Raw genomic sequence first — 9,379 nt, 5'->3', positions numbered from 1 at the left:
CCCAAGCGTTGGAAATACGCCTGCGCAGAGCCTACCAAGGCGCAGGCGCGCAGAGGAGCCGACCTAGAGCGCTCGGTCTGGCGCGAGTTACCAGGCGACGGCGCGGCGCGGCGGCGGGCAAGCTGGGACTTGTAGTTCGTCTAAAAGAGGCGGGCACTTACCGGACGGCCGCCCCGCGGTTCGTGCGCTTGAGCGACGTCTAAGGAAGTCTAAGGACTGAAGGTTGGCTTTTGCAATTGACGGCTGTTACCTCAGTCTCCGCGTTTTTCTACGGGGCTTATGGAGTGAATTCGGGGCCATTTCTCCTGAGTTAGGGTGGTTGGTGGGACGCCCAGTAATAAGAACCCGGTAGGGCTTAAATTTCCTTGCTACTACCTACTCCGTGCGCCCTGGAGGTATTTTAGTCTTTGAGGAACTCAAAAGTTGGAGCTAGAGGCGCGCACCTCACTGAGAGGCTTTACTTAATGAGAAATTTAAACCTAACGTGTTGGATTCCAGGTTGGGAGGTCAGAAACCAAAAGTCTCCTCTGTAGTTTTTGTTTGTTTGTTTGTTTGTTTTAAAAGATTTTATTTGACAGAGATCACAAGTAGGCAGAGGGACAGGCAGAGAGAGAGGAGGAAGCAGGCTCCCCACTGAGCAGAGAGCCGGCTGCGGGGCTCGATCCCATCACCCTGGGATCATGACCTGAGCCACCCAGGTGCCCCTCCTCTGTAGTTTTGAGGAGAGATGTCTCCTGAGAAGAGACGGCTTGCCCCCAGTCTGTCAGGAAGCCTGAAAATACTTGTTCGTGAAATCTCTGCTTGAATGCTCTTGGGGGGGGGGGGGGGAGGCATCACGCAGTTCTCCCTGAGCCATAATAAGAGCAGTTATCTTTGAAGGGGCTCTCACGAGTGCGGATGGCCTCCAGCCAAAGACCACTGACTCCACCACTAGAGTTGAACAAAGTTGGACTTATTGTCTCCTTACAAGGAGGTAGACACACCATGCTGTCGCTTGACCACTGTGAGACTTTGCATCCCTAAGGAGGCTGCAGTACCTGCTCAGTAATCTTCAACTACTGATATCTGCTCAGACCTGTGTTTCTCCACAGCAGCATTATTGACCTTTGGGGCCTGATAATTCTTTTTTTTTTTTTTTAATTTTTTTTTTAAGATCTTATTTATTTATTTGACAGAAAGAGAAATTACAAGTAGGCAGAGAGGCAGGCAGAGAGAGAGGGAGAAACAGGCTCCCTGCTGAGCGGATAGGCCAATGCGCGGCTCGATCCCAGGACCCTGAGATCATAACCTGAGCCAAAGGCAGAGGCTTAACTGGGGCCAGATAATTCTTTGTTGTTGGGAGCTGTTCTGTGCATTTTAGGATGTTCAGTAGCATCCGTGGCCTCCATCATGTCAGTGGCACCCTGTCTCGTTGTGACAATCAAAAATGTCTCCAAACATTACCAAATCACCCGTGTTTGGGAGCCACTGGCATAAACCATTTATCTCTTCCTGGGTCTTTGAAAGGTAAGAAACATTTGCCACATGAGAATCCCCAAACCGCTTTAAATGGGGAGATCTTGAAAAGAGAGAGAAACTGCGTGGCCTAGAGTTCTGAAAAACCTGTTCAACTAGAACAATGAAGACTGAGACAAAGCAAAGACAAATGAAGTGGGAAGAAACAGAGGGAGAGGACCAGTGATGAAAGTGGAGAGAACCTCTGTAGAAATCACCCTTAAGTTATTCAGTTAACAATAACAAAGACACGAAAAGTCTTAATGAGGTCTTATAGTACCTCTGCTCCCTGTTTGGGAAATGCTGTTATGCTTAGCAAATAGTCCTTGGCCACTTTTCTGAAAAGACTTCTTTTCCTTTACAGCATGGGCCCAGGTCTGACCTTCCTGGGGCCCAAGTCTGACCTCCCTAAACTGGCTACTTGCATGAGACTCTTCAGAGATTTCAAACATTCCCCCAAGGAAGTAGTTTGTTTTCCAGGAAAGCCAAGGTTTCCTGGAAAGCAGGCAAAAGTCATAAAGCAATGATAGCTAAGCTTTTCCAGGTTTTCCAAGAGACGATCCTACTCAGACTAAGCTAATAAGAGCATCAATGCAAATAATCACCTGTATCTTCCTAATCTCTTTCATTTAGGAATCTCTGCAAAATATATAGGTATTTATTAGTTTTCTTCTCATAACAGTGAGAGAAATCATTGTAATTTTTCTGTTTTATAGATACAGAAGCCAAGTCATGGAGTCCACAAAAAATAGTAAGAAATCCAGAAATAGACTATTGAAATCTTCACTTTGGGCCATTCCTGAAGCTTAGCACCACTCCAGATCTCCCACTACTCAATAGTAAGGTAATGATAATCCTTCAAGTGTATACGAAATTTTATGTTTTCATAGGCTTTAAAATAATCCATAGTCTCTTCACTTGACCCATAAAATAGCAGGCCTCTTTTAGTAGAGGCTATGAATTAAAATAATTAAAATAGAGGGCATGAATGAAATAAAATTAAATAGTAGTAGTATTTGAACTGGAACCCAGATCTCATGATTCTTAGTCTAATACTCATTGTACTTGGTAAGCAAGTCCATGCATCCTCTCATCTATTTTTACCTCATTATGTAGGGTCTTTTAAGAGTTAGCTTTGGTGAAGAAAGGGAAAAGTCACTGAGATATTAATGAAGCATCTGGTAACTCTGAAATTAAATTAATCTTTGGATTGACATAGTAGGCAGAAGGCATAATGAGGTTCCCGCTAAAGAAATCTTAAATAGAGTTAACCTTTAGGATCTAAATTAGTAGGAATGAATTCTTAATTATTTAGCCATATATAAAAATGACTTATGAGATAATACTGTCACTGAGGAGATTTAGGAATTACCATTTCTAAGCAATTTGATCAGGCTATAGTCTAATGAATATACTATCTCTACAAACTGTCATTATATTAATGATACCCAAATTCATATTTCCAACCCAAACCTCTCCACTGAGTTCCAGCCTCACATATCCAAGTACCTACTTCTCTATGTTTGCTCATCTCATAGAGATCTCAAAGTCACTGTATATATATTTTTAATTTTTTTTTTTACTATTTTATTTATTTATTTGACAGCGATCACAAGTAGGCACAGAGGCAGGCAGGGGTTGGTGGGGGGAAGCAGGCTCCCTGCTGAGCAGAGAGCCCAATGCGGGGCTCGATCCCAGGATGCTGGGATCATGACCTGAGCTGAAGGCAGCTGCTTAACCAACTGAGCCACCCAGGCGTCCCACAATTTGTTTAATTTATTGGTAGGTTGTTTACTTGTGATTTTCATAATTTCACTTCACTTCTAGAATGTATATAAATTCTTTGAGGATAATTTGTTGAATTAATAGATAAAAATCCAATAGTGCTAAAATTTTAACATGATTGCTTATAGAGATGTAGTTGAAGTAGGAGGCTTTATTTAATCATATAGGATAAAAAATTTTACTGGAGCTAATATAATTAAAATCAACTGTAGTACAACTCAAAATGGATTAAAGATCTAAATGTGAGACAGGAATTCATCAAAATCCTAGAGGAGAACACAGGCAGCAACCTCTGTGACCTCAGCACATGGCAACTATTGGCTAGACCTGTCTCTAAAGGCAAGGGAAACAAAGGCAAAAATGAGCTTTTGGGACTTCATCAAGATAAAAAGCTTTTGTACAAGCAAAGGAAACAGTTGACAAAACCAAAGGACAGCCTACAGAATGGGAGAAGATGTTTGCAAATGTCTCAACAGATAAAGGGATAGTATCCACAGTCTATAAAGAACTTATCAAACTGAACACACAAAGAACAAATAACCCAGTCAAGAAATGGGCAGAAGACATGAACAGGCATTTCTCCAAAGAAGACATCCAAATGGCAAACAGACACATGAAAAAAATACTCAACATCACTTGACTTCAAGGAAACACAGATCAAAACCACAATGAGAGGGGCACCTGGGTGGCTCGGTTGGTTGAGTGTCTGCCTTTGGCTTGGGTCATGATCCCTGGGTCCTGGGATCGACCCCTGCATCAGGCTCCTTGCTCAGCGGAGATTCTGCTTCTCCCTCTTCCTCTGTGCTCCCTCCCTCTCTCTCAAATAAATAAAATAAAATAAAATAAAAAAACCACACACACACAATGAGATACCACCTCACACCAGTCAGAATGGCTAAAATCAACAAGTTAGGAAATGATAGATGTTGGCAAAGATATGGAGAAAAGGGAACTCTCCTAACCTGTTGGTTGGGATGCAAACTAGTGCAGCCATTCTGGAAAAAAATATGGAGGTTCCTCAAAAAGTTGAAAATAGAGCTACCCTATGACCCAGCAATTGCACTATTGGGTATGTATCACAGAGATACGAATGTAATGATGCAAAGGGGCACCCACACCCCAGTGTTTATAGCAGCAATGTCCACAATAGCCAAACTATGGAAAGACCCCACAGGCCCATCAACAGATGAATGAACAAAGAAGATGTGTAAACACACACACACACACACACACAATGGAATATTACTCAGCCACCAAAAAAGAAATCTTGCCCTTTGCAATGATGTGGATGGAAGGAGAAGGTATTATGCTAAGCGAAATAAGTCAGTTAGAGAAAGACAATTATATGACTTCACTATATATATATGACATTTAAGAAACAAAATGGAGGATCATAGGGGAAGGGAGGGAAAAATAAAACAAGATGAATTCAGAGAGGGAGACAAACTGTAAGATAAACAAACTGAGGTTTGCTGGAGGGGAGGGGTTGGGGGATGTGGTAACTGGGTGATGGACCATGTGATGTAATGAGCACTGTGTTTATATACAACTGATGAATCGCTGAACTCTACCTCCAAAACTAATAATATATTGTATGTTAGTTTAAATAAAATAAAAATTTAAAATATCCAATCATATTTCTCCCCTGCCTAAAAGTCAGTTACCTACCACTCTATTCTCTGTCTCTACCCTTCTTACTATTCCCTATCATGTATTGTAAGTTCCAGCCACACTACATTACTTAATATTTCCTGAATATGCCATTCTTCTGGCTAGAATATCTATCCCTTCTCTTCCCAGGTAAGCTTCTGCCATCCTTTAAGATCCAGCTTATATGTTACTTTTTTTTAAAAGAAGCTTATGACTTCTCTAGAGGGTGAAAGTGATTTCTTTTCTTCTATTTGTCTTCTCTCATTACCCTACTACAGCCCTTTCAAACTGTAGCTATATTTGAGATCCTGGAAGGTAGGATCTATGTCTTATTCATCTTTCCTTGCTTTCCCAATGCCTAGCACATGTTTGTGAATGAAAGAACCCATATGGAGTATGGAGAAAGAACCCATCATAAGTATGAATGCTAATAACGAACTTGCAATAGCTTTAGCTTCTTAAACACAGTCTCCTTCCCAAGGGAAAATGAGAAATTTCTCAACTGTATTCCATTTGAAACAATTGAGTATGAGCATAGTCTGGAAAGAAATGTGCTTTACATCCTCTTTATGAGTCACCATAAAAAGAGATTATCAGTCTTCTTGACATATCAGCAGGCTCTTAAAGAAGAGTGATTCAGTGCACCATGTGTACATTCAGTACCTTGGATTGTCACTACTCATTGCATTTCTTACTCCTTTGCTCTTGAGAGACTTTGTAACCCCAACACCTGGCACAGTTTCTGGCACAGTAAATGTTTATTGAAAGAATATATGAATAAATAAGTGAGATTTATAAATTAATTTTCTCCTCTCTTCTCTTGGATAATTTAAACCCTCCCTTTAAAAATGTTTGAGGTGCCACTCACTTTTTAAAGCCTTTTCTAGAGGCACCTGGGTGTAGCTCAGTCATTAAGACACCTTCAGCTCAGGTCATAATCACAGGGTCCTGGGATGGAGCACTGCATCAGGCTCCTTGCTCAGTGGAAGCTTGCTTCTCCATCTCCCACTCCCGCTGCTTGTATTCCCTCTCTCTCTGTTGAATAAATAAATAAAATCTTTAAAAAATGTTTTAAATTGGGGCGCCTGGGTGGCTCAGTGGGTTAAGCCGCTGCCTTCGGCTCAGGTCATGATCTCAGGGTCCTGGGATCGAGCCCCATATCCGGCTCTCTGCTCAGCAGGGAGCCTGCTTCCCTCTCTCTCTCTGCCTGCCTCTCCGACTACTTGTGATTTCTCTCTGTCAAATAAATAAATAAAATCTTAAAAAAAAATGTTTTAAATTAAGCCTTTTCTAATCATCCACTATAATTTTATTCTTCTCTGTATTCATGTAGCACATATTATTTAAACATTTTACTTTTATTTTTTAAGCAATTTCTACACCCAGTGTGGGGTTCAAACTCACAACCCCAAGATCAAGAGTTGAGCCAGCTATGTGTCCCAGTAGCACATATCATTTAAACTATTCTATCTTGCATTTTTATTTTTTTTAAGTGCATATATTCTTTCTTTCCAGCTAGATTGTAAAATCCTTGAGAGCAGGAGCTATGTGTACTGTTGGATCCTATAGTAGATTCTTAAATCTAGTAGGATTTTTTTGCTGTAAATTGTTGTTGATGTTCCCCAGGGTCACATAGTGTCTTGTCCTCTAAAAAGAATGCAAAACTCTGAAGATAACCATAGAATGAGACTACCTCACACTTGTTAGGATAGCTATTATAAAAACAAAGCAAAATGAAAAACAGAAAAGAACAAGTGTTAGCAAGGATGTGGAGAAATTGGAACCTTTGTGCACTATTGGTGGGAATGTAAAATGGTACAGCTGCTATATATATATCTGTTCTTCAAAACAGTATGGTGGGTCCTCAAAAAATTAGAATCACCATATGGTCTAACAATTCTGCTTCTGTGTACGTACCCAAAAGAATTGAAAGGGGAATCTTAAAGAAATTTCAAACACCCACGTTTACAGCAGCATTATTCATAGTAGCCAAGAGTGGAAGCAACTCCGTGTCTGTTGATATGGATGGAAAAGCAAAATGTGGCATATACATCCAATGGAATATTATTGGATCTTAAAAAGGAAGGCAATTCTGACACATATTGCAACATAGATTGCAACTTTGAGGGCATTATGCTAAATGAAATAAACCAGTCACAAAGGGATGAATAGTGCATACTTCCATTTATATGAGGTACCTAGAGTAGTCACTCTCCTAGAAACAGAAAGTAGAATGGTGTTTGGACCTGGGGCAAGAATGGGGAGTTGTTGTTTAATGGGGGCAGAGTTTCAATTTTGCAAGATGAAGAGAGTTCTGGAGATTGGTTGCACAAGGATGTGAATGTACTTAAGTGAACTGTACACTTAAAAATGGTTAAAATTGTGAATTTTATGTTATTAAAAAAATACAAGCACTGATCAGGGAGTCAAAAGACCAAGATTAATCTCAGTTGTTCCCCAATGACCAGTGAATCATGTGCAAGTCATTTTTTTTTCACTTGTGCCTTGATTTCTTCATCTTTAAACAATATAATAGAGATGCTTGGCTTCTGGGTTTATGTGAGGGCCCGACAGAAACAAAGCCAAAACCAAAAGCAAATCAACAACTCAAGATAATTTTTTCAGTAGTATTTTTTCCAGTATTCCAGTGTCCCTGATCTCTTTAATATTCATCACAAGTTTCACATCCTATTTCATAACAAAATATTCCTAAAGATGCCTCAGCAATAGCCTCTTACCACTTGAAAGGATATGTATGCTGAACTCTTACAATTTGGGCTGCTCACCTTATAATTTAGTTCCAGGAACACAGCAAATAAACAGCCTTTATGAGGACTATTGAAGACCTAAGATGCTAGTTACTAATGTGGTTTAGCATTAATTGTGGAAATACAAGCTCAGGATTTTCGTGTGAGCATAAGAAAGCTGGTCCCAAATTAGGAAGGTATGAGGGTAAATCTGCTGAGTGTCTAAGAAGCGTCAGGCTCTATAATAGTTGTGTTACATGCAAGATCTCATTTAATGTTCACAACAGCCTTGTCTGGTTAATAATATTATACTCATTTTATAAACACGGAAAATGAAGCTCAGAGAGGTTAAGTCACTTACCCAAATCACACAAGGAATGACAAATATGGATCAGATATGTATGACTGAAGGCCATACTCTTTGTACTCTGTTAACACTGCCTCTCAAAATATATTTGACTATGCCTATTAATGATATAGTTAACAATAATGTTACATATTCTGTATTTGTACATTTATGTCAATTATCTTCATTAGTTGTTATAAGATAGGTTGTGTAGGAATAATCATCACCACTTTACAGATGATGAAGCAGTCAGAAAAGTTAACTTACCTAACATAAACCAATCAATAAGTGACTATAACAGCACTTGAAAGTAGGTTCTACAATTCTCAGATGCATGCTTTTCCACATCCGTCTCATGAGCATGGAATTTTCTTTCTGATTTTTCTGGTTCTGATATTTTTTATAGGAGCATTTTGAAAGCCTGGCAATTCTTGTTATATATGGACAAATTAAATACGTGTGTTCATCCCTCTTCTCTTCCCCAAATCACTAAAATGACAATGAGTTAATATTTTAGAAGTTATTAGCCCACAAGGACAAAGAGAATAAGAAAGATAATAGCAGATGAGGGGTATTAACAAATTTTTGAAAGATGGAAAGCTGAGCTGAGAAAACTGGATTCCAAATGCTTGAGAGGCATATACTAATGAAAGGCAAGCTGTCTCATATTGCAGAACACTGGAATTGGAAGAAGCAAATATGACAGCAGCAGAGATATCTGAGGGGCTGAAAAAAGGGGGATTGGTTAAAAATTTGTGTAAGAAGTTAAGTTACCAGGTCCTTTCTTCATCCTGCTCAGTTAAGCAACTACTGTTTCATTTCTTTGGCAGAACCTAGGAGTTTATTCTGTTTAAAAAAAAAAATTGAACTAGAGATGCTCCAGACTGAAATACTAGGCACAGCTAAACATTATAGTTGGGGAGGTTGGAATAAGAGGATACCACACTGGAAACAGATCAGATGAATGTCTACCTGCTGAATGATGAAACTTGCCAAGTCTTCTCAATCTATTTCACTCCAGGAATGGTGACAGCAAGGCTTATATTTTCTAGGCAGGAGAACAGAGATATAATTTTGGGAGAAACTTAAAACTGAATAACCCCAGAAGGAAGATCTATAGATACTGTTACTTAACAAAACAAATGGGTCCCCACCTTATCATCCTACAATAAAGCCTACCAACTGACAAACTCTTTCTGTTAACACAGACCTTCCAAATACTTCTGTAGTGACTCATTCTTAGATATGAAGGGACACCAAAGGACCACCAGGTAGTTGAGATAAACTTCACCAAGAAAGACAGCATCAAATAGAAATGGAAGAGAAAAGGAGAAACTCAGAGAATAACAGAGACAAT

The 9,379-nt window shown here is 39.6% G+C and overlaps 1 protein-coding gene across 1 annotated transcript in view; it reads left to right on the top strand.

Annotated features, from left to right (window-relative positions):
- Positions 1-46: 46 nt before the first annotated feature.
- ASIP (agouti signaling protein) overlaps positions 47-9,379 on the top strand; it is a 138,435-nt gene continuing 129,102 nt past the window's right edge. Inside the window, exons 1-2 of the mRNA XM_059133496.1 lie at positions 47-222; positions 2,211-2,338. The gene's annotated coding sequence lies outside the window, so the exon portion shown is untranslated. The remainder of the gene's footprint in view (positions 223-2,210; positions 2,339-9,379) is intronic.

Source organism: Mustela lutreola, chromosome 9, assembly GCF_030435805.1.
Source record: "Mustela lutreola isolate mMusLut2 chromosome 9, mMusLut2.pri, whole genome shotgun sequence".
Taxonomy (NCBI): Eukaryota; Metazoa; Chordata; class Mammalia; order Carnivora; family Mustelidae; genus Mustela; species Mustela lutreola.
This window is presented reverse-complemented; position numbering and strand designations above follow the sequence as displayed.